Here is a 27,216-nt window from a genome sequence, read left to right on the forward strand (position 1 = left end):
AATTAAAAAATAAATTTTTTTTAAAAATCAAAAAAATCACCAAGGTTCCTGACAAAATTTTGAAAGCTGATGTCATCATTGCAGACTGTCAAGGTATGGTCTGAAACATGACTAAGTGCAGACTTAGAGCCTATAAGTATGGCTTCTGTCTTGACATCATGAAGTTTAAGCTTGTTTGTCAGCACCCACTCCCTCACAGCAACAATGCACATCTCTATGTTTTTGTGGAGCCTTCACAGCAACAATGCACATCTCTATGTTTTTGTGGAGGACAGCAAAACAAGTTGGGGTAGAAGCTTTAGTGAGTTGGGTGTCATCTGCAAATTTGTGAAAATGACACTGGTGTTGTCTGATGATGTCAGACAGTGGTTGAGTGTACAGACTAAATAATATTGAACCAAGAACTGAACCTTGGGGAATACCATATCAATCAGGAAGAGGTCTGGATTCAGAATGAGAACTTGAAATGAACACCTTTTGAGTACAATAGGAGAAAGAAGATTTAAACCAATCATGAACTGTGCCAGAGATTCCAAAGTATTATGAAGATGATTGAGAAGAATATCATGATCTACTGTGTCGAAGGCTGCAGAGAAATCAAGCAGACACAGAAGCATCATTTGTGTTTGTTCCTCTGTCCCTTTTATTCACCTGTATGTATATGTATGTGTGTGTGTGTGTGTGTGTGTGTGTGTGTGTGTGTGTGTGTGTGTGATGTGTGTGTGTGTTAGTATCATGAAACATGTATTTTAATTCAGACCTGACATTTTTTGTGGAAATTTTGCAAAGATAATGATACAACAATTACACACAAAAGTTAGACCCCTTGATCCCCCCCTCCCAACCCCCAACCACATACACACACTCACATCCACCATCATCACCGCCTCTTCTAAACAATACATTGAACAGGACTGCCAAAATGCCTTAAAATGGGTGCAGTTTTCATTTGGGATCTGGAAAGTTGCATGCCTATTATCAAGCCCCCATGAATGTGTGAAATTCAAGAATCAACTTATGAAATCAACATGTGTATACTGTGATTCCAACAGGGAATTTTTCTAACTTAGAATTTCTTCAAACTGTCAGAAAACGTGTGCAGAATATGGGAGGTGGGGTGGGGATGGTGCGTTAGCAATCTTCTTACGCCAAACTCTCTCCTGTATGACGGCAAGAACTTCCTGAATGTTGTCCTGGGGCATGGTGGGCAGGAATGCGTTCTGGAACAGATCAGTCACACGTCAGAACAGATCAGTCACACGTCAGAACAGATCAGTCACACATCAGTTCACGTAAAACAACACTGCAACGCGTTATAATACATAACACCTTGCACTGACCTGAAGCTGTGATGGGGTGAACGTTATTGTACATGTTTTTTCTTTAAAAAAAAAAAAAATTTTTTTTACATGCTTGCAGTTTCATCTGAAATGCTCCCAGTCTCACTCAGATCTAGTTTTCATTGAAAAACAAACAAACACAGATGAAAAGATCAGTTCCTCAAGAACAAAATTAACTTCAGGATAAGTAAGATACAGGAAATACAACTGAAACGACACTGACAAAGGGAATGCAAAAAGAAAAAAAAATCATAAAATGAAATTAACAGAAAAGAAATAAGCAGGCTTACTAAAAATTGTTATCATTAACATAAACGTAACACATGCCCCCCACCCCCACCCCTCCTCGTCCCTCCCTCCCTCCCCCATTACACACACACACAAAATATAACCAGCAGAGTCTACGACCTCCACAGAGAACAACACTACAGACCACAGCAACAGAAAAGAAGCTTACCTTCAGAGCGAAAGCTAAAGGCTTGTTAAAAAAACACCTCAACTATGTGGAATGACACTGACACTGACACTTTTTAAAGCCACTGGCTGAAATGCCTCAGTAACATGGATACATGTTCCTTCACAATTGCAGTCACACTGTCAAAGGAAAATGAATCAAGACTAATAAAGAATATAATAATAATAATAATACAAATATTATTCTGCAAATTCAGACAGCAAATTGCTAAACATGCATATCTCCAGTCACACTCTTACAAAAACAGGCTATACCTTATCATAGTCATTGGGGTCATTTCTGCTCAGTACACAAACCACCCGGAACAGTAAGAAAATAAGTAGGAGTAAGAAACTGCAGGCTCTATGGGTGTAATAATTTCAAACCAAAATCAAAAGTGTCTGTGGAATGCCAGCATAAAGAAATAATAATAATAATTACAATAATGATAAAAATAAAATGCAGGCTTATATAGTGCAGTACCCCCATCTTAGATGGGGCTCACAGTACTTTACAGTAAAATGTACAAATGTAAGACTAAGCATCATAAAAATATGTACAATCTTAGATGGGGCTCACAGTACTTTACAATAAAATATAAAAGTGTAAGACTAAGCATCATAAAAATATGTACAAAATCAACACAATCTCACATGACACTGGCTAAAATATACATATTCAAGTTTAAGTGACATAAAAATATATAAATCAATGCAGGCACCATCACAGTCTCAAATCACACGGGCACAAATCACAGCAAAACAAATCACATCACTTTCACCATAGTCAAAAATAAACACCAAGGAACCAGCATCACAACACCAAAACAATTCATCACAAATGCATACAAATCAACACCAAGAAGGCACCAAACCAACTTACCACCATGGTGGCGGGCTGGAACAGCAGGGCGGACAGTGGCGATAGCAGAGAGGGGGCGGGGCCGGCCCTGGGCCTCAGCGCCAGACGCAGGTGTGTCAGCACGCACAGCAGACTCTGTGTGCCCAGGTCCTGGTCGACACACACCCGAAGCAGGCCGCCCGCCTCCCCCAGCTGGTTGTCGCACAGCTGCTGGGCCAGGGCCTGGAGAACACGCAACGCACACGGTACAACACGTGTTACACATTGAGCAACACGTAATGCACACTGTGCAACACGTGTAACAGACTAAGCAACACACAAAGCATACTGTACAATACACGTTAACACATTGAGCAACACGCACTGTACAACATGTGTGGTACACTGAATAACACACAACACACACTGTACAACATGCTTAACACACTGAGCAACGCACAGCACACACTGTAGAACATGCGTAGTGCACTGAGTAACACACAACGCACACTGTGCAATATGTGCAGAACACTGAGCACCACACAACTCACACTGTATGACACGCATAGTACACTGAGGAACACACAACAAACATTGTACAACATGCGTAGTACACTGAGCAACATACAAAACACAATGCACAACACATTTGACACATTGAGCAACACACAACACACACTGTACAAAACACGTGGTACACTGAGCAACACACATTGTGCAACTTGCTTAACACATTGAGCAACATACAACACACACTATAGAACATGTGTAGTACACTGAGCAACACACAACACGCACAATACAACACGTTAAACACATTGAGCAACACACAACGCATAATGTACAACATGCATAACACACTGAGCAACATGCAACTCACACTGTAAAACACGCTTAACACATTGAGCAACATACAACACACACTATAGAACACGTGTAGTACACTGAGCAACACACAACACGCACAATACAACACGTTAAACACACTGAGCAACACACAACGCATAATGTACAACATGCACAACACACTGAGCAACATGCAACTCACACTGTAAAACACGCTTAACACATTGAGCAACACACAGTACACACTGTAGAACACGTAGTACAATGAGCAACACATGACCCAAATCGTTCAACATGCATAATACATTGAACTACACACATTGTACAACATGCGTAAAACATTGAACAACACACAATGCACACTGTACAACATGCATAACACACTGAGCAACACACAACACACACAGTACAATACACGTAATACATTGAGTAACAGACAATGCACACTGTATAACATACATAACACATTGAGCAACAAACAACACACACTGCAACATGTGTAACACACTAAGCAACACTCACCACATACACTACATCAAATGTAATACACTGAGCAACAGACAACGCACAGTGTATAACATGCATTACCCATTGAGCAACACACAACAAACACTGCAACATGTAAAATACACTCAGCGACACACACCACACACTGTACAACACATGTAATACGCTGAGCAACAGACAATGCACACTGTACAAAATGCATGACACAATTAGCAACACGCAATGCACACAGTACAACATGTGTAATACATTGAACAACACACAATGCATACTGCATAACACATGTAACACACAAAGCAATACACAGTGTACACTGTGCAAAATGTGTAAGACACTGAGCAACAGGTAAAGCACACTGTACAACATGTAAAGCACAATGTACAATATGCAAGCACACTGTACAATATATAAAGTACACTGTACAACATGCAATGCATGCTGTGCAACTGTCATGGATGACTTACTTGACAACACACTGTCCATGCAAACATTTATCAATCAGACATGTCAAGCCTGCTACTGTCAACTGCGGCGCATCAGTTCCATCCGGAAATATCTGTCCACTGACGCAACATCTAGACTTGTCGTTTCTCTCATTCTCTCTCGCCTTGACTACTGTAACTCTCTATTGTCTGGTTTGCCTGCTTCATCCATTCAGTCCCTTCAGCGCATACAAAATTCTGCTGCCCGACTCGTCCTCAGAAAGAAAAGATCTGAGCACACCACTCCTCTTTTGCAACATCTCCACTGGCTCCCTGTCTCACACCGAATAAAGTACAAGATCAGCACTCTATGCTACAAATGTATTCACAAATCAGCCCCTTCCTATCTCTGTGGCTGCCTTCACCTCTACACTCCATCTCGCTCACTACGATCAGCTTTGGATCCACTCCACTTACACATACCCAGATTCAAACTCTCGACTGTTGGCCACCGTTCTTTCTCTGTCTCTGGACCTTGCAATTGGAATGAACTTCCTCTTTCGCTTCGTCAAGTCTCCACACTCAGCTCTTTCAAGTCTGGCCTTAAAACCCACCTCTTCCCAAAATAGCCTCCCTTCCCTGCCTCTTCCTTGTCTTTTTAGTGTTTTTTTTTTCAGTTTTAGAGTTATGCTTGCGTGAGAATGACTGGTGCGAAAGCGCTTTGATTTGTTTATGCACAAGATTTAGCGCTATATAGGTACCATTATTATTATTATTATTATCTAATTATTCTGCGTGCACATATCAAATGCATTATAAAACTTATTTGTGTAGGCATATCTGTTTTGTGGTGTCTGTGGTGTGGTATTGGGGGTAGGGGGAACATGTCCACTTTAACATGCATGACAACAACATACAAAATAGATTCAGCAACCCACAACCCACTTTGTGCTGTACACATAACACAATGAGCAACGCTCAACACCTAACAACCCCCAACGCACTCTGCAAAACACGCTGTACAGTAGTGCACAATGTACAACACACACATCACATACACGCCCCCCCCCGCCCCCCACACACACACACACACACTACACACATACATACTTGCATTGACACATGGCACATCTTCAAGACTAGCAAACACACACACACACACACACACACGCAGACATCAAAACCAGGAGCACACAAAAGACCACAGTTCCATTATAAATCAATGTCAGTCAATATGTTCACCTTGTCTTGCAGAGCACCACAGCTCTGAATCAGCTGTCTCACGTTGTCAGCCTGCACAAACACAGCAAATCAGTCATACTCACTGACAATCTGTACAGCAGATAGTCATACTCACTCACAATCTATACAGCAGATAATCATAATTCGCTGACACTATACACAGCAAATAGTCATATTAACTGACAACCTATAAAACACCTAATCAAAAACCAAATGGATTACTCCAGCAGAGCAGTATTATGTACATGAGTGCACAAGTAAATGGTTGAATCGACGAGAGTTTGAGCTTGATTCTAAAGAGTGCTTGAACTACTAGGCTCAATGTTGCAAATTGATTCATGTGTGTGTATACTGCAGCATACTTGCTCTGCTGGCCAGTTTGGTGTCCTGCTCTCTTTCTCCATGACCACAGCAACACACATCGTTACCACACACACACACAAACACACACACATACACACACTATAACAGCTGGACCACGTGTACATGTACCTTTTCCCCGTCTCCTCCTGTGCCTGTGCAATGTGTCTCATTCTATGCTTGAATACCAGTCCTCGTGTACCTTATCAAACATTATAAACTAGCAAAACGTCTCTTGTGCTGCGAATGTGTGGTATCACCAAGACAAAAACAACCACGTTGTACAATTATACAAGCGTCCTGTTGAGGGAGAGAGGGAGATGGGAAGACAGAAAAAAGCGTCAACTGTGAACACTGCAGAACGAATGGGAAAACCATCTGCAGAGACCCCAAAGGGGACAGAAGGCAGACTCACCACCACAGTGCGGACTGGGTCGGGCGTGGGACACAGAATGGACATGGTGATCTCTCGATGCAGGGCCAACAGCAGCAGGGTTTCCTTCTGTTCCCCTGGCAGTCGCAGGGTCTGATGAGTCACATCACAACGTAACATTGTTGAAGTGTTTGTATCACATTTAAATAACATCGCAGGGTCTGATGAGTCACATCACAATGTAACATTGTTGAAGTGTTTGTATCACATTTAAATAACATCGCAGGGTCTGATGAGTCACATCACAACGTAACATTGTTGAAGTGTTTGTATCACATTTAAATAACATTGCAGGGTCTGATGAGTCACATCACAATGTAACATTGTTGAAGTGTTTGTATCACATTTAAATAACATCGCAGGGTCTGATGAGTCACATCACAATGTAACATTGTTGAAGTGTTTGTATCACATTTAAATAACATCGCAGGGTCTGATGAGTCACATCACAACGTAACATTGTTGAAGTGTTTGTATCACATTTAAATAACATCGCAGGGTCTGATGAGTCACATCACAACGTAACATTGTTGAAGTGTTTGTATCACATTTAAATAACATCGCAGGGTCTGATGAGTCACATCACAACATAACACTGTTGAAGTGTTTGTATCACATTTAAATAACATTGCAGGGTCTGATGAGTCACATCACAATGTAACATTGTTGAAGTGTTTGTATCACATTTAAATAACATCGCAGGGTCTGATGAGTCACATCACAATGTAACATTGTTGAAGTGTTTGTATCACATTTAAATAACATCGCAGGGTCTGATGAGTCACATCACAACGTAACATTGTTGAAGTGTTTGTATCACTTTTAAATAACACCAAAACAACACCGCAGTAATGAATACAAATAAGCAGCTATACATCAGAGGTGAATAGGTAAGAATATGACACAATCCCACAGTACTAAAGCCCTAATGGCAAAATACCCAACTAAGCTATATAAAACATCACATGACTGATCCACTTAGATAAAAACAAACGAACAAAAACACATCATAGAAACAATCCAGCATTTAAGACAAGATACAATATCTCAGCACTGCAGTACTCCTCACACAACAAAATATCACAGTTCAGCACAATGTTCAAAAGGACATTACATCACAGAGCTGAAACATGCACAACATGACACAATACCACAGTGGAGCAACACCTGTGACAGCACAATATCACAGATATAATGCTTACAGCATAACATCCATTAATAATTTGACTCAATATCACACTATGGCAACGTTTGTAACTTGACTAAATACCAAACTATGGCAGCATTTTCACCTGGACAAAATATCAAACTATGGCAGCATTTGTACCTGGACAAAATATCAAACTATGGCAGCATTTATAACTGCACTCAAATTTCACTCTGTGGCAGCATTTGTAATTGGGACTCAAATATGACAGTACTGCACTAATCACAGGTGGACTCACATAACACCATGCATCACCATTTGTAACTGGACTCAATATCACACCACATCAGCATCTGTAATATAACTCAATATTATGCTATGGCAGCATTATAATTATAATCAATATTGGGGTACTGAGGCACAGACAGCAGGATACATTGTTACTTATCAGATAAGTATATGAACATGCATGTTAAGAGAAAACAATAAAAAGTAACCAAAGAACTCAAGAAAATGTCTTTCTTGAACCTTAACATTTATTTTTCATGTCACACACACATACATATGATAGTAATAATAATAATAATAATAATAATGGGCTCTACGTCCTTAGCATGGGGGTGCAGAGTGCTCACAATTAACACTTAAAAGGATACAAAAACTAAAAACACTGGACATTATAATGAAGCCTCTATACACATGCCATCAAAGACACAGAAGCCTAAGGCAGTTGAAATATGAATACTTGCCTGGCTCAAAAATGAAACAAACATAAAAAAAAAGAAAAAAAAGTGTCAGTGTTGTTGACCTGTGCGGATCAATAAACAATGGGGCAGTGTCATTGGCCTTTGTGGATTTCATAAATGAGCAGCTGACCAGCGAACAGCTAAAGAACACTTGATGATGCAAGTGAATGATTTTGTTTTTATATAGAAGTGGGGATGACCTGTCGTGTGTTGTGTGGGTGTGAATCAGTCCAGTGCTGTGCGTAGTGCAATGCTCTGTTCTGTAAGGCTGGTGTAGCGTATATGGATTTGTCCGAATGCAGTGACGCCTCCTTGAGCTACTGAAACTGAAACTGTAAGGCACTGTTCCTTCAGCCACACCTCTTCCAGCACATGTGGGCACTCTACTTTTCAGTGCAAATAAATGTTGTGGTACATGTGGACATTAAAAAATGTTCCGTCATTTGAGAATGCGCAACTGTTCAGTTCAGTTGCGTTGCACCTTGGAACAAGTGGACATACAGTTGAATGGTGTTTCAGTTATTACAAATAAAAGTCTATATCTATCAATCAATATCTATCTATCTAAATATATATATAATAGATAAAATGAAATAAAACAAAGCAAAACAAAATAAGATCAAGTAAAATACATTCTCAAAGGCTGGACCATACCTGCAGGGCTTGCAGAAACGGAGCCAGGTCCCCATCCAGCTTGACCTGTGCCAGCAGATCACGGACAGCTTTGTACTGGTCACCACACAGCAGGTAGCGGTCAGCCACCGCCTCCACCTGCTCCACCTGCAGACAACAGTTTTTCCTTCTCTCTCTACCGGGCCAGTACCACAGAATTTCTTCTTCTTTTTTTTTTTTATCCCAAGATTGCATTTAATTGAACATACTCACCATGCCCCACTGATACAGGGGTCTAATTCCTGTCCAGTGCAAAGTACTACTCCATCCAAGTGGTGAAATCAAAATTGGCTGTGGCTAGTAACCTCCCCTAGTATATTACCTCCCTTCTGTCCTCTTTTCTGGCAGACATCTTCCATTCCTGCAGCCTGTGCACCAAGCTGCTGCCGTTCTACTGTCTGGACTTCTGCTGTGTTATCGTGTCCTATAACAGGACGCAAGACAATCTCACTTGTCTGGGCAATCCAATAATAATTTAGCCCAGATAGCGATCAATTGACAAACATGCAGTTTATTTTCCCATTTTGTGTTCAAGAGTCCCATTTGGGGTTGGCAGTACTCATTTCAATAATCCCTGTGCCCGTGCCTCTGCAGTGGAGGGGCAAGTTCACAACAACATTCTGAAGAGAAGCAGCTATTTACCCCACACCCAACCTCCCTCACCCATCCTCTTTTCACTTCCTTCCTATCTTACAGCTGTTGCCATCATTAAAAAGTTACTTCACTGAGGCCATAAGCCAAATACCCCCATAGTTTTGTGTATACAATTATGCAAACAGTTCCTTCTTGACAATGGAAAAAAAATTCATAGCAAAGCTGGGTAACTATTCTGGTGATGACTTTTAATTAAAATACTGAAGAAAAATGTGAGTAATGCTCAAGAACAAGGTTCAACATTGAATCAGTTCTGTTTGAAATAATGAGTGTACAAAAATTGAAGAAATCTTTTATCTAATCAGCCTGTTTGAAAAATATCTAGTTTTTATGCGAAAAAAAAGTTATGTGCAGTTCAGTTTTTTTATCTGATGATGAAAATAAAATTTTAAAAGAGAAGAGAGAAATGTATACATTCTTTTGACATGTCTTATTTAGTCTTATATGGAAAATCGTATCCATATTTTTAAAAACTTCTTTTTTTTTTGAAACAATGTGTTCAAATGTCTAAGTATCAAATCATCTTAAATGAAGACACACCATGCTTCCATTTGCTTTATGCATGTGCACTGTTCCTTTTTTTTTTTTTTTTTTACATTATCTTTTGTGTTTCGTCTTCAGATGAAACCGATCAAAATGTGAAATAAAAACAACAAAAACTCCAGCGGTTCTGATGACTCAGAAAGCCCACCTGGATGTCAGGTTCCTGGATCATTATCCAGTCCAGGCGGTCATCATGTTTGGCTCGCTTGACCAGCGTCATGAAGTCCTGGATTCCGTACTCCCGGCACAGCTGTTTGACCAGGAACTTCCTGCAGGTATAGTGAATATTCAGCCTCTGTCAGGCCACATTATGAACGTTCAGTCATCTGTCAGTCCACATCATGAATATCAAATAATCTGTCAGTCCACATTATGAACATTCAGCCATCCGTCCGTCCACATTATGAATATCAAGTAATCTGTCAGTCCACATTATGAATATCAAGTAATCTGTCAGTCCACATTATGAACATTCAGCCATCTGTCAGTCCACATTATGAATACCAAGTAATCTGTCAGTCCACATTATGAACATTCAGCCATCCGTCAGTCCACATTATGAACATTCAGCCATCTGTCAGTCCACATTATGAATATCAAGTCATCTGTTAGTCCACATTATGAATATTCAGTCATCTGTCAGTCCACATTATGAACATTCAGCCATCTATCAGTCCACATTATGAACATTCAGCCATCTGGCAGTCCACATTCAGCCATGTGGCAGTCCACCCCATGAACATTCAGCCATCTGGCAGTCCACATTCAGCCATGTGGCAGTCCACACATGTACACACAATGAATATTCAGCCATCTGTTAGTCCACACCATGCACATTCAGCCACCTGGCAGTCCATATCATGAACATTCAGCCATCTGGCAGTCAACTCCATGAACATTCAGCCATCTGACAGTCCACTCCATCCACATTCAACCATCTGGCAGTCCACATTCAGCCATCTGGCAGTCAACTCCATGAACATTCAGCCATCTGGCAGTCCACACCATGAACATTCAGCCATCTGTCAGTCCACATTCAGCCATCTGTCAGTCTACACCATAAACATTCAACCATCTGTCTGTCCACATTTGATCCATCTGTCAGTCCACACAATGAATATTCAGCCATCTGTTAGTCCACACCATGAACATTCAGCTATCTGGCAGTCAACACCATGAACATTCATCCATATGTCAGTCCACATCTGTATGCCCAATGAACATTCAGCCATCTGCCAGTCCTCACTTGTACACCCACTGCATCTGTCAGTCCACACAATGAACATTCAGCCATCTGTCATACCATATCTTGTGTATCACAAGTTTTAATACTGGGATGTCATTTACAGAAAATGGTAATATGTGTAACTTTCCATTCCTGTCACACACACACAAACAGACACACACGATGACCTACATACATAATTTTTTTTCCAACAATGGCTTCTTTCATTTCTGTCCATCTTTTGGACAAGGGCTGCATATCAAGATTTTTTTCTTTAAAGCATGCACTTGCCTACCTGATACCTTCATCAATAAAGAATCATCTTAACTCTCTCCATACGAACGGCAAAAGAGAAGATGTTAACAGCGTTTCACCCCAATTACCACCATCAAAATATTGCAAGCGGAAGGCTCTTATACTGAAGAGGTGAATGTTGACAAAGAATACCACAGTTCTGATGACGGAAGCTAAAGGTTGGGTCATTCAGACACCCACTGGACATCCGAGGGGTCTGTGTAGAGGAGAAGAGAGGACTGGCCGTACTGAGTGAGTTAAACCACAAGGACTGTGACAAATTAACTCAAGTGTGGCTGTGTATGGGGGACTCAGATTGAGCATCATGGGAGTAATGCCACTGACACGGTGAAAAATAGAAAAGAATCATCTTAAACAAAACTACCACCCCCGAAAACGGAGTGTGGCTGCCTACAAGGCGGGGGTAAAAACGGTTATACATGTAAAAGCCCACTCGTGTACATGTGAGTGAATGTGGCAGTTGCAGCCCACGAACAAAGAAGGAGAAAAAGAAACAACAAAATCACAGAAAGTGGCTCACTTTGGCTAGTCAGTGTCTCCGTTGTGGCACTGTGCCTGATACATTCATTGATAAATAACAACAACAATAACAACAATAATATCACAGAAAGTGGCTCACTTTGGCTAGTCAGTGTCTCCGTTGTGGCACTGTGCCTGATACATTCATTGATAAATAACAACAATAACAACAACAAAATCACAGAAAGTGGCTCACTTTGGCTAGTCAGTGTCTCCGTTGTTGCAATTGCCTACCTGATACATTCACCAATAAAGAATCACCTTAAGGGGGGGACACGGCAGTGCAAAAGAGACCAAAATGATGTTTTTTTCATAATTTGGGTTTTTGATGGATTTTTATTCTTGAACATCTCTTCTGTCATATGCATAAGTTTTTCCACTGTAAAGATGTCTTTAACAATGAAAAAATTGCCAATAAAGATTGCTTGCTGAATCACGAAAGTGTTTATTTTGTTCAATTTCGATGCAAGTCTTCCGGTTTCTGGCCTTGACAACATACCTTGGACTCGCTCAATGATGAGTAAACCTACAACCATAAGACTCTGCATGATTGTTTTATGACATGTTATTGAAGTTTTGTCATAATTATGAAAATATTCTCTGGGTTTTAATTCATAGCAGTTCCAATCTTTACCCATTGTAAATTTTGAGAATTTCACAATAGCCAAAATTTCAAAAATTTATAAAAAGTACAATAATTGAAGAATCAACACAATCTCACATGAAAATGAAGATAATGTCATTGTGTATCAAGTCGACATAACAAAAAGTGTCTGCATGCACCACATGGACCACAAACCCGATTTCTTTGATACATTGTTTGGCGGCCATTTTGATTTGTTTCCATAGCAACAGGTATTAACAGAAATCTAAGAACACTTTTTTTGTGATCCATAAGTGATGATACACCTAGTAGACAAAAAAAAAAAAAAAAGAGATATTGTCGGAGAGGAAAAAAAAGTTGTTATTTGACTGTAGTGTCTGACCTTAAACAACAAAAATTCACAGAAAACTGCTTACTTTGGCCAGTCAGTGTTTCCATTCTGGCACAGGTGCTTCAGCTCTTGCAGCAAGTCGTCCAGTTCCTGGCTGATCACTGGCATCACCCCTACCGCTACGATGGTGTCATGCAGTACGTGCGCGCACGCAACCAGGGCATGGCGGACGTGTCCCAGTGCGTAGAGAGAGGGCAGCAGTTGGGTTTGTGACCTCAGTCTGCGGTTCAGCGCCTGCAGCGTGTCCGCAAGGAGCAGCAGGTGTCCCTCAGGATTCAGGTCGGCGCTGATGACTGCGTCCTGCTCGTGGTGAAGGTCCTGTGGGAAAAGGTTCGCGGTCTTTATATATATAAATGATATGTTGTTACCTTTCCGCTTAACCTGTTCTCCTCCTCATCCAAATTTTGGCAACAACAACAAAAATCTGGGCATAAGATTGACAGTAAAGAAATCACTTTCCAAGGTTAATATCAATCTATCTATCTGAAGACATGAAAACCGTTGAGAATGAAGTGGTCTAGAGCAGTTAACATTTATTCCTCTTGGAACACACACACAAACACACACACACACACACACAAGCGCCCACATCAACACCCACACGGTACCTCAATGCAGTGTATAACAAGCAGACAGAACTCCAGCAGGGTGGGGCAGGCAGCAGTGTCAGGGGAAGCAGCCAGCTCCTGGTCCACCACTGTCTGGGCGTCCGCCAGGAACTTGTCCAGGTGGACATACACGTCTTTCTCACTGAACACCACAGCGTTTAGCTGTATTATTTTGCACTGTGTTGTGTTGTGTTGTGTTGAACAGGACCACCACTGTCCGAGTGTTCCCCAGAAACTTCTCCAGGTGTCCATGCATGTCTTCCTCACTGAACACCATAGTGTTGTATTGTGTAACATGTCGTGTTGTGTGGTGCTGTGTTGTGTTTTGCTGTGCTGTGTTGTACATGTCCATCACTGTCTGAGTGTCCTCCAGAAACTTCTACTGGTGGTCGTGCATGTCTATCTCACTGAACACCACAGTGTTGTATTGTGTAACGTGTCGTGTAGTGTTGTGTGGTACTGTGTTGTGTTTTGCTGTGCTGTGTTGTACATGTCCACCACTGTCTGAGTGTCCTCCAGAAACTTCTCCTGGTGGTTGTGCATGTCTGTCTCACTGAACACCATAGTATTGTATTGTGTAACATGTCGTGTCGTGTCGTGCCGTGCGGTGCTGTGTTGTGTTTTGCTGTGCTGTGTTGTACATGTCCACCACTGTCTGAGTGTCCCCCAGAAACTTCTCCTGGTGGTCGTGCACGTCTATCTCACTGAACACCACAGTGTTGTATGTGTTGTGTTGTGTCATGTTGTATTGTATTGTATAGTGTTGTACTGTACAGGACCACCACTGTCTGGATGTCCATCACGAGCTTGTCCAGGCGGCCGTACACATCTTTCTCACTGAATACCTAAGTGCTGTGTTATGTTATGTCATGTCATGTCGTGCAGTGTCGTGTCATGTCATGTCATACAGGGTTGTGTTGTGTCATGTTGTGTCATGTCGTGTCATGTCATACAGGGTTGTGTTGCGTTGTGTCATGTAGGGTTGTGTTGTGTTATGTTGTGTCATGTCATGTCGTGCAGTGTCGTGTCATGTCATGTCATACAGGGTTGTGTTGTGTTGTGTCATGTTGTGTCATGTCGTGTCATGTCATGCAGTGTCGTGTCATGTCATACAGGGTTGTGTTGCGTTGTGTCATGTAGGGTTGTGTTGTGTTGTGTCATGTCATGTCGAGTCATACAGGGTTGTGTTGTGTTGTGTTGTACTGGACCACCACTGTCTGGATGTCCGTCAGGAGCTTGTCCAGGCGGCCGTACATATCTTTGTCACTGAACACCTAAGTGTTGTGTCATGTTGTGTCATGTCATGTCATGCAGTGTCGTGTCATGTCATGCAGTGTTGTATCATGTCATGTTGTGTTGTGTCGTGTCATGTAGTGTCATTCAGGGTTGTGTTTCGTCGTGTTGTGTTGTACTGGACCACCACTGTCTGGGCGTCAGTCAGGAACTGGTCCAGGTGGCCGTACACGTCTTCCTCACTGTACTGTATTGTGTTGTGATGTGTCATGTCATGTTGTGTCGTGTTGCGTTGTGTTGTACAGGTCCACCACTGTCTGAGTGTTCACCAGAAACTCTTCTAGGTGGCAACAAACAGTTTCTCACTGAATACTATTGTGTTGTGTTGTGTTGTGTTGTGCTGCATTGCGTTGCATTGCGCTGTGTTGTGTTGTGTTGTGTTCTACTGGTCCACCACTGTCTGAGCGTTCCAAAAATAACTTCTCTAGGTCGTACACACCTTTCTCACTGAACACCACAGTGTTGAGTTGCATTGTTTTGCATTGTATTGTATCATGTTGTATTGTATCATATTGCATCATATTGTATTGTATCATTATGCTGCATTGAATTACACTGTGTCGCGCTGCATTATACATAGTGTATTGTATTGTACTGTACTGTACTGCATTGTATTGTATTGTGTTGTATTGTATTGTATTGTATTGTGCTCCTCTATGCTGTACTGTGTTGAGTTTTGTGTTGTTGGTTACCACCCAGCTAGGCCACACAGGAAGTGTGTGCTGTGGATGTGTTTTGTGACAAACTGGGTGCTCAGTGTTTCAGTGAGAAATGGGCATTGTGATTTTTTTTGGACATATCAGTACTGTTTTACACACACACACACACACACACACACACAAGAAACACACATGCAGCCAAACACACACATAAACACACACACACACACACACAAACACATTCACACACACACACACACACACACACACACAAGAAACACACACACACACACACAAGAAACACACATGCAGCCAAACACACACATAAACACACACACACACACACAAACACATTCACACACATGCAGCCAAACACACACACACACACACACACAAGCACTATACTGACAGGTCAACATGTCTGACCTGTGTTTCAGCAGCAGTCGCAGCAGGAAGGAGCGCAGCACAGGCGTGGGGTCGATGAGGTCATCATGCACAGTCATGTTCTTCGTCTGCAACAGGGTCTTGCCCTTTGACCTGCACACATTCCAAACCATCAACAAATGACCTGCACATGTTCCAAGCCATCAACAAATGACCTACACACATTCCAAACCATCAACAAATGACCTACACACATTCCAAGCCATCAACAAATGACCTACACACATTCCAAACCATCAACAAATGACCTGCACACATTCCAAACCATCAACAAATGACCTGCACATGTTCCAAGCCATCAACAAATGACCTACACACATTCCAAGCCATCAACAAATGACCTACACACATTCCAAACCATCAACAAATGACCTACACACATTCCAAACCATCAACAAATGACCTACACACATTCCAAACCATCAACAAATGACCTGCACATGTTCCAAGCCATCAACAAATGACCTATACACATTCCAAACCATCAACAAATGACCTGCACATGTTCCAAGCCATCAACAAATGACCTACACACATTCCAAACCATCAACAAATGACCTACACACCTTCCAAACCATCAACAAATGACCTACACACCTTCCAAACCATCAACAAATGACCTGCACATATTTCAAGCCATCAACCAGTGACCCCATCAGCCAATGACCTGCACAAATTCCAAACCACCACTGACCATCACTGCATCACCATCACATTCCAAACCACAACTGACCATTGCTACATCTACCAATCAAAACCAAACACACTATTTTCTTCAGCAACATCTTCCCTTTGATCTGCATAACTCCAAACCATCTGGCAAAAGGATGAAAAAGCCAAAATATCAACAAAAAAAGATGGTATATGGTATTTGTGTGACCATCACTGAAATCATCAAATAAAAACAGACATATACCATGATCACAATCTCCTCGCAAGTTGTTTCTGACCTCAAAATTTTACAAGGACAAAAAAAATTCATCTGTTTTTCAAATATTGTGAAAGAATTAGAAAATTTTGCTTCACTAATTAGAACAAACTAATGCTTGCTGAAACAGCAACACAGCAAGATAATATCAAAATCCAACATATCTACTTCAATCTTTCAGCCACTTAAGTCACACACACACACACACACACATATTTATATATATATGAAGGACAGTACAAACTATAGATATACATATTAAGGACAGTACAAATCAGGGACATACACATTAATGACGTCTACAAAAAATAAACATTAAGTTTCAGTTTCAGTAGCTCAAGGAGGTGTCACTGCTTTCGGACAAATCCATATATGCTACACCACATCTGCCAAGCAGATGCCTGACCAGCAGCGTAACATTAAGGACAGTACAAATAAGAGACATATGCACATTACAGACAATACAAATGATAAACAGATACGCATTAAGGACAGTACAAATGAGAAACACATACACAGTAAGGACAGAACAAATGAGAAACACATACACAGTAAGGACAAAACAAATGAGAAACAAATACGCATTCAGGATAGAACAAATGAGAAACACATACACAGTAAGGACAGAACAAATGAGAAACACATACACAGTAAGGACAGTACAAATGATAAACACATACACAGTAAGGACAGTACTAATGATAAACACATACACAGTAAGGACAGTACTAATGATAAACACATACACAGTAAGGACAGTACAAATGAGAAACACATACACAGTAAGGACAGTACTAATGATAAACACATACACAGTAAGGACAGAACAAATGATAAACACATACACCGTAAGGACAGTACAAATGATAAACACATACACAGTAAGGACAGTACTAATGATAAACACATACACAGTAAGGACAGTACAAATGAGAAACACATACACAGTAAGGACAGTACAAATGATAAACACATACACTGTAAGGACAGTACTAATGATAAACACATACACAGTAAGGACAGTACAAATGAGAAACACATACACAGTAAGGACAGTACTAATGATAAACACATACACAGTAAGGACAGTACAAATGATAAACACATACACTGTAAGGACAGTACAAATGAGAAACACATACACAGTAAGGACAGTACTAATGATAAACTGATACACAGTAAGGACAGTACTAATGATAAACACATACACAGTAAGGACAGTACTAATGATAAACACATACACAGTAAGGACAGTACAAATGAGAAACACATACACAGTAAGGACAGAACAAATGAGAAACACATACACAGTAAGGACAGTACTAATGATAAACACATACACAGTAAGGACAGAACAAATGAGAAACACATACACAGTAAGGACAGAACAAATGATAAACACATACACAGTAAGGACAGAACAAATGATAAACACATACACAGTAAGGACAGTACAAATGATAAACACATACACAGTAAGGACAGTACTAATGATAAACACATACACAGTAAGGACAGTACAAATGATAAACACATACACAGTAAGGACAGTACTAATGATAAACACATACACAGTAAGGACAGTACAAATGAGAAACACATACACAGTAAGGACAGTACTAATGATAAACACATACACAGTAAGGACAGTACAAATGATAAACACATACACAGTAAGGACAGTACAAATGATAAACACATACACAGTAAGGACAGTACTAATGATAAACACATACACAGTAAGGACAGTACAAATGATAAACACATACACAGTAAGGACAGTACTAATGATAAACACATACACAGTAAGGACAGTACAAATGATAAACACATACACAGTAAGGACAGTACTAATGATAAACACATACACAGTAAGGACAGTACAAATGATAAACACATACACTGTAAGGACAGTACAAATGATAAACACATACACAGTAAGGACAGTACAAATGATAAACACATACACAGTAAGGACAGTACAAATGATAAACACATACACAGTAAGGACAGTACAAATGATAAACACATACACAGTAAGGACAGAACAAATGAGAAACACATACACAGTAAGGACAGTACTAATGATAAACACATACACAGTAAGGACAGTACAAATGATAAACACATACACAGTAAGGACAGTACAAATGAGAAACACATACACAGTAAGGACAGTACAAATGATAAACACATACACAGTAAGGACAGTACAAATGATAAACACATACACAGTAAGGACAGTACTAATGATAAACACATACACAGTAAGGACAGTACTAATGATAAACACATACACAGTAAGGACAGTACTAATGATAAACACATACACAGTAAGGACAGTACAAATGAGAAACACATACACAGTAAGGACAGTACTAATGATAAACACATACACAGTAAGGACAGTACTAATGATAAACACATACACAGTAAGGACAGTACAAATGAGAAACACATACACAGTAAGGACAGTACTAATGATAAACACATACACAGTAAGGACAGTACTAATGATAAACACATACACAGTAAGGACAGTACTAATGATAAACATACACAGTAAGGACAGTACTAATGATAAACACATACACAGTAAGGACAGTACTAATGATAAACATACACAGTAAGGACAGAACAAATGATAAACACATACACAGTAAGGACAGAACAAATGATAAACACATACACAGTAAGGACAGTACTAATGATAAACACATACACAGTAAGGACAGTACTAATGATAAACACATACACAGTAAGGACAGTACTAATGATAAACATACACAGTAAGGACAGAACAAATGATAAACACATACACAGTAAGGACAGTACTAATGATAAACACATACACAGTAAGGACAGTACTAATGATAAACACATACACAGTAAGGACAGTACTAATGATAAACACATACACAGTAAGGACAGTACAAATGATAAACACATACACAGTAAGGACAGTACTAATGATAAACACATACACAGTAAGGACAGTACAAATGATAAACACATACACAGTAAGGACAGAACAAATGATAAACACATACACAGTAAGGACAGAACAAATGATAAACACATACACAGTAAGGACAGAACAAATGATAAACACATACACAGTAAGGACAGAACAAATGATAAACACATACACAGTAAGGACAGTACTAATGATAAACACATACACTGTAAGGACAGTACTAATGATAAACACATACACAGTAAGGACAGAACAAATGATAAACACATACACAGTAAGGACAGTACAAATGATAAACACATACACAGTAAGGACAGTACTAATGATAAACACATACACAGTAAGGACAGTACAAATGAGAAACAGATACACAGTAAGGACAGAACAAATGATAAACACATACACAGTAAGGACAGAACAAATGATAAACACATACACAGTAAGGACAGAACAAATGATAAACACATACACAGTAAGGACAGAACAAATGATAAACACATACACAGTAAGGACAGTACTAATGATAAACAGATACACAGTAAGGACAGTACTAATGATAAACATACACAGTAAGGACAGTACTAATGATAAACACATACACAGTAAGGACAGTACTAATGATAAACATACACAGTAAGGACAGTACTAATGATAAACACATACACAGTAAGGACAGTACAAATGATAAACACATACACAGTAAGGACAGTACTAATGATAAACACATACACAGTAAGGACAGTACAAATGATAAACACATACACAGTAAGGACAGTACAAATGATAAACACATACACAGTAAGGACAGTACTAATGATAAACACATACACAGTAAGGACAGAACAAATGATAAACACATACACAGTAAGGACAGTACAAATGATAAACACATACACAGTAAGGACAGTACAAATGAGAAACACATACACAGTAAGGACAGTACTAATGATAAACACATACACAGTAAGGACAGTACTAATGATAAACACATACACAGTAAGGACAGTACAAATGATAAACACATACACAGTAAGGACAGTACAAATGATAAACACATACACAGTAAGGACAGTACTAATGATAAACAGATACACAGTAAGGACAGTACTAATGATAAACACATACACAGTAAGGACAGTACTAATGATAAACACATACACAGTAAGGACAGTACTAATGATAAACAATACACAGTAAGGACAGTACTAATGATAAACACATACATACACAGTAAGGACAGTACAAATGATAAACACATACACAGTAAGGACAGTACTAATGATAAACATACACAGTAAGGACAGAACAAATGATAAACACATACACAGTAAGGACAGAACAAATGATAAACACATACACAGTAAGGACAGTACTAATGATAAACATACACAGTAAGGACAGAACAAATGATAAACACATACACAGTAAGGACAGAACAAATGATAAACACATACACTGTAAGGACAGTACAAATGAGAAACACATACACAGTAAGGACAGTACTAATGATAAACAGATACACAGTAAGGACAGTACTAATGATAAACACATACACAGTAAGGACAGAACAAATGATAAACACATACACAGTAAGGACAGAACAAATGATAAACACATACACAGTAAGGACAGTACTAATGATAAACAGATACACAGTAAGGACAGTACTAATGATAAACACATACACAGTAAGGACAGAACAAATGATAAACACATACACAGTAAGGACAGAACAAATGATAAACACATACACAGTAAGGACAGAACAAATGATAAACATACACAGTAAGGACAGAACAAATGATAAACACATACACAGTAAGGACAGTACTAATGATAAACATACACAGTAAGGACAGAACAAATGATAAACACATACACTGTAAGGACAGTACTAATGATAAACATACACAGTAAGGACAGTACTAATGATAAACATACACAGTAAGGACAGCACGCCACAACAAAGCACATCACACAGAGAAGAGAACAAGCACCTTCACACAGAGAAGAGAACAAGCACCTTCACACAGAGAAGAGAACAAGCACCTTCACACAGAGAAGAGAACAAGCACCTTCACACAGACCTGCTCACCCTGCACGGGGGGGGGGACACTCACTTGTGGATGATGTAGCCAAAGATGTGGCTGACAGCAGCGGGTTCAGGCGGGTTCTTTCCAGCAAAACACAGCTGGGACACCAGAGCCATCAGGAACCCACTGATCTGTCGCTGGTAGCGACCCAGCAGCTCTGCAGCCTCTCTGTGACAACACACACAACACTTAGTCAGCCACCCCGCACTGAAGACACCATCTCTGCTGATCCATGCTACTATCATTTATTACCTAAAAACCTTATTACCTAAAAACCTGAGTATACAATGCAGTGCAATACAGTGCAATGCAATGGAATGCAACACACCATACTACAATGCAATGCAATACAGTTACAGTAAAAACTCCAGCATATGCATTCATCAAAAACATGCAGGTTATAGCGTGTCACAGGTTTATTTCTCTCTTTTAAAAACAATGCATTCATCAAAAACATGCAGGTTATAGCGTGTCACAGGTTTATTTCTCTCTTTTAAAAACAATCACAAAAAGACAAACTCCTGGTAACCAAACCTCCAAGAAAAGAAGACATCCCAATCTGCTCAAAAACAAAAAAAAACAAAAAACAAAAAAAACCAAAAAAAAACAAAACCCACTTCCCCTCAATCACTGACCTCACATGGGATATCTTTGGAGTAATGACAGATACTTGACAACCATAATGAACATCATCTTCAAGCATTGATATCCAAAAACTTAAATTCTTTGAAAACATTTCTTCTGCATGGAGACTGCTTTCCAAAACAATGTGACAAACTTAAGAAGTGTTCATCCCTGGCAGAATTCATGATGGATCATGGCATGAAAATCGCGATGTGAAAGAGTTATTCCTGCAGGAGGACCATCACCGTTACCCCACATACTGCCTTCCTGGGCACAACAGGTTTTCACAAATGGAATGACATTTGACAACATAGCCAAATAATTATTCTATTGTACAACTTCAACATGATTATTCTACTGTAAGACATATTTCATGGTTCTGCTGTTCCTGTAGTTTTCTTCTGTTCAGCTACACAATGAGCACCCTTTGTACCTAGTGCTGATGTTTTCTCAAGGATGATTATTACTTTATATATTTCATTTTATTATATTTTATTTTTTTAATTTTCATTTTCATTTATTTATTTATTTAATATTTTAGTTTTTTTTAAAATAATTTATTTATTAAAAAAAAATTGTGATTTATTTTTATTCTGTTTTATTTTATTTATTTATTATTATTTAAAAAAAAAAAAAATTATTTATCTTTTTTTTTCTCAAGGCCTGACTAAGCGCAATGGGTTACACTGCCGGTCAGACATCTGCTTGGCAGATGTGGTGTAGCAAATATGGATTTGACCAAACGCAGTGACGCCTCCTTGAGCTACTGATACTGATACTCTCAAGGATGACTACTGTGGGCAGATCTTAATAGGAACAATTCCCACAAACTGAACCTCCAGGGGGAGTCACCTGTCCTGGTTGCAGGCAGTGGCTGGATCAAAGTCTGGAGGCACTCGGGTGCCACATTCTTGGCATTTGGCATCGGCACGATTTCCGTGACAGGAGTCTCTGTAGCAGCTGTTGCACAGGCGATGGCTACAGGGCAGCTCCACAGGGGAAGACTCGAACTTGGTATCACAGTACGAGCATTTGCCGAGTTTCCTGAAACAGAATAACATGAAATGGTACATTGGAGATGGAAAAAGGACCCCGCCTGCCCCCCTCACCTTTTTTTTCCAACAAGCTTTATCATGGTGCCTTTCTGTGGAGGACCCTTCAGTGAATTATAGCTATCATCTGGATCCAGAAAGAATGGTATCAACTTTACTGGCATGCAAATGCTTTCATACATGTGCTTGTAATCTAAACTCGAGTTGTTTATTTACTGGACATCCAATATCATATTATTGTATGTGAATACCTGTGGGAAGTGCTGCACATCATTAGATTCCAGTATTATACCAACTGCTACTTTCTCAAGGATGACAAAAAGATATGACTGAAAAAGACAATTTAAAAAAATGTTGAAAAAAGTATCATATCTTGTTTCCAGTCCCACTTATATGGGAACCCCCACCCCCACCCCCCCCCAAAAAAAAAACCAACATCAGACCACAGTCAGTCAACAAAGATGACACATTAAAATCCAACACTGAAACAGCGAAGAAGATGGCATGGTTGTATGCACTGACATATATCTTTTTTAAAACAATTTTAATCAGAAAAAAGTATACATTATGTGATATTGGGAGGAGACAATAGAATACTGTCCTGAGCATTGACCATTCAACATCAAAAGAACATAGGCAGAACAATGAATATTCATCAATGCATCTAATTCATCAGATATCACAAAGCTTTGTGCTGTACAATGCACATGGATAATGTCCACTTCGGTTCTTTTTCATTTTATTTTACAATACATAGTTATTTCAAAAACATACTTGTTGACTTCATGTGCCCATTTAAGATCTTTTATGAACATCTGCAGTGTTGGCTTTACTTTACTGATTCCACAACACTGGTCAACAAAGAATCTGGCTACCAATAAAACTTTTATTGTAAAACACAATCAAACATACCCCAGAAGATGTCCAATCATTCTGCCATTGGTACGTTTCAGGAAGTCATCCACCTGAGCCAGAGTCTGCGCCTTCTTCATGTCCACATTGTCACCAAGCATCTGTCACACACACAGTTTAACTCTCTCAAGGAGGTGTCACTGCGTCACTTGCGTTCGGACAAACCCATATACTCTTACACCACATCTGCGAGGCAGATGACTGACCAGCAGCATAACCCAACACACTTTTTCAGGCCTGGAGTGCATGCTTATATACTTGTGTACCTATCAAATGGATTTCTGCTACAGATTTTTTTGCCAAAGCACATCTTCATTGCCGTGGGTTCTATTTCAGTGCGCCATGTGCGTGCTACACATGGGACCTTGGCTTATCCTCTCATCCAAATAGCTAGATGCTCAGTTTGATATTCCAGTCATACACGCGAGAAAGGGCAAGAGTGGGATTCAAACCCACACCCTCGCTGACTATCTATACTGGCAGCTGAGTGTCTTAACCATTCTGCCACCTTCCTTTCTTCTCCCCACCCCTCCCCTGCTCCCCACCCCTCCCCTGCACCCCCTCTCCCCTGCCCCCCTCTCCCCCTCCTCCAACACATACCTGACAGGTGCAAGTTACACAATGAGACAACTATCACATTTACATTTACAATGAGACAGCAATTACTACATTTACAATCACTACATTTACATGAAGAGACAACAATCACTACATTTACATGATGAGACAACAATCACAACATTTACAATCACTACATTTACATGAAGAGACAGCAGTCACTGTGTTTACATGAAGCGACAGCAGTCACTTTGTTTACATGAAGAGACAGCAGTCACTACATTTACATGATGAGACATCACTACATTTACAATCACTACATTTACATGAAGAGACAGCAGTCACTGTGTTTACATGAAGAGACAGCAGTCACTGTGTTTACATGAAGAGACAGCAATCACTACATTTACATGAAGAGACAGCAGTCACTACATTTACATGATGAGACAACAATCACTACATTTACAATCACTATATTTACATTAAGAGACAGCAATCACTACATTTACATGATGAGACAGCAGTCACTACATTTACATGATGAGACAACAATCACTACACTTACATGATGAGACAACAATCACTACATTTACATGAAGAGACAGCAGTCACTGTGTTTACATGAAGAGACAGCAATCACTACATTTACATGAAGAGACAGCAGTCACTACATTTACAATCTCTATATTTACATGAAGAGACAGCAATCACTACATTTACATGATGAGACAGCAGTCACTACATTTACATGATGAGACAACAATCATTACACTTACATGATGAAACAACAATCACTACATTTACAATCACTACATTTACATGAAGAGACAGCAGTCACTACATTTACATGAGGAGACAGCAATCACTACATTTACAATCACTACATTTACATGATGAGACAGCAGTCACTACATTTACATGAAAAGACAGCAATCACTACATTTACATGAAGAGACAGCAGTCACTGTGTTTACATGAAGAGACAGCAGTCACTGCATTTACATGATGAGACAACAATCACTACGTTTACATGATGAGACAGCAATCACTACATTTACAATCACTACATTTACGTGAAGAGACAGTTGTCACTGCGTTTACATGAAGAGACAGCAGTCACTACATTTACATGAACAGACAACAATCACTACATTTACATGATGAGACAACAATCACTACATTTACAATCACTACATTTACATGAAGAGACAGCAGTCACTACATTTACATGATGAGACAACAATCACTACATTTACAATCACTACATTTACGTGAAGAGACAGTTGTCACTGCGTTTACATGAAGAGACAGCAGTCACTACATTTACATGAACAGACAACAATCACTACATTTACATGATGAGACAACAATCACTACATTTACAATCACTACATTTACATGAAGAGACAGCAGTCACTACATTTACATGATGAGACAACAATCACTACATTTACAATCACTACATTTACATGAAGAGACAGCAGTCACTGTGTTTACATGAAGAGACAGCAGTCACTACATATACATGAAGAGACAGCAATCACTGTGTTTACATGAAGAGACAGAAGTCACTGCGTTTACATGAAGAGACAGCAGTCACTACATTTACATGAAGAGACAGCAATTACTACATTTACATGATGAGACAACAATCACTACATTTACAATCACTACATTTACATGAAGAGACAGCAGTCACTGCGTTTACATGAAGAGACAGCAGTCACTACATTTACATGAAGAGACAGCAATCACTACATTTACATGATGAGACAACAATCACTACATTTACAATCACTACATTTACA

The 27,216-nt window shown here is 39.6% G+C and overlaps 1 pseudogene across 1 annotated transcript in view; it reads right to left on the reverse strand.

Moving 5' to 3' along the window:
- The window catches only part of LOC143297712 (E3 ubiquitin-protein ligase rnf213-alpha-like), a 222,519-nt pseudogene that overhangs the window by 29,299 nt on the left and 166,004 nt on the right, over nt 1–27,216 (reverse strand). The window contains exons 70-81 of the transcript XR_013057300.1: nt 24,851–24,951; nt 23,739–23,930; nt 22,290–22,430; nt 16,247–16,357; nt 13,869–14,010; nt 13,286–13,578; nt 10,355–10,475; nt 8,992–9,117; nt 6,427–6,537; nt 5,652–5,702; nt 2,677–2,877; nt 1,148–1,220 (exon numbers count right to left, since the gene is read on the reverse strand). The product of XR_013057300.1 is annotated as an E3 ubiquitin-protein ligase rnf213-alpha-like (transcript). The remainder of the gene's footprint in view (nt 1–1,147; nt 1,221–2,676; nt 2,878–5,651; nt 5,703–6,426; nt 6,538–8,991; nt 9,118–10,354; nt 10,476–13,285; nt 13,579–13,868; nt 14,011–16,246; nt 16,358–22,289; nt 22,431–23,738; nt 23,931–24,850; nt 24,952–27,216) is intronic.

This window comes from Babylonia areolata, chromosome 23, assembly GCF_041734735.1.
Source record: "Babylonia areolata isolate BAREFJ2019XMU chromosome 23, ASM4173473v1, whole genome shotgun sequence".
Lineage (NCBI taxonomy): Eukaryota > Metazoa > Mollusca > Gastropoda > Neogastropoda > Buccinidae > Babylonia > Babylonia areolata.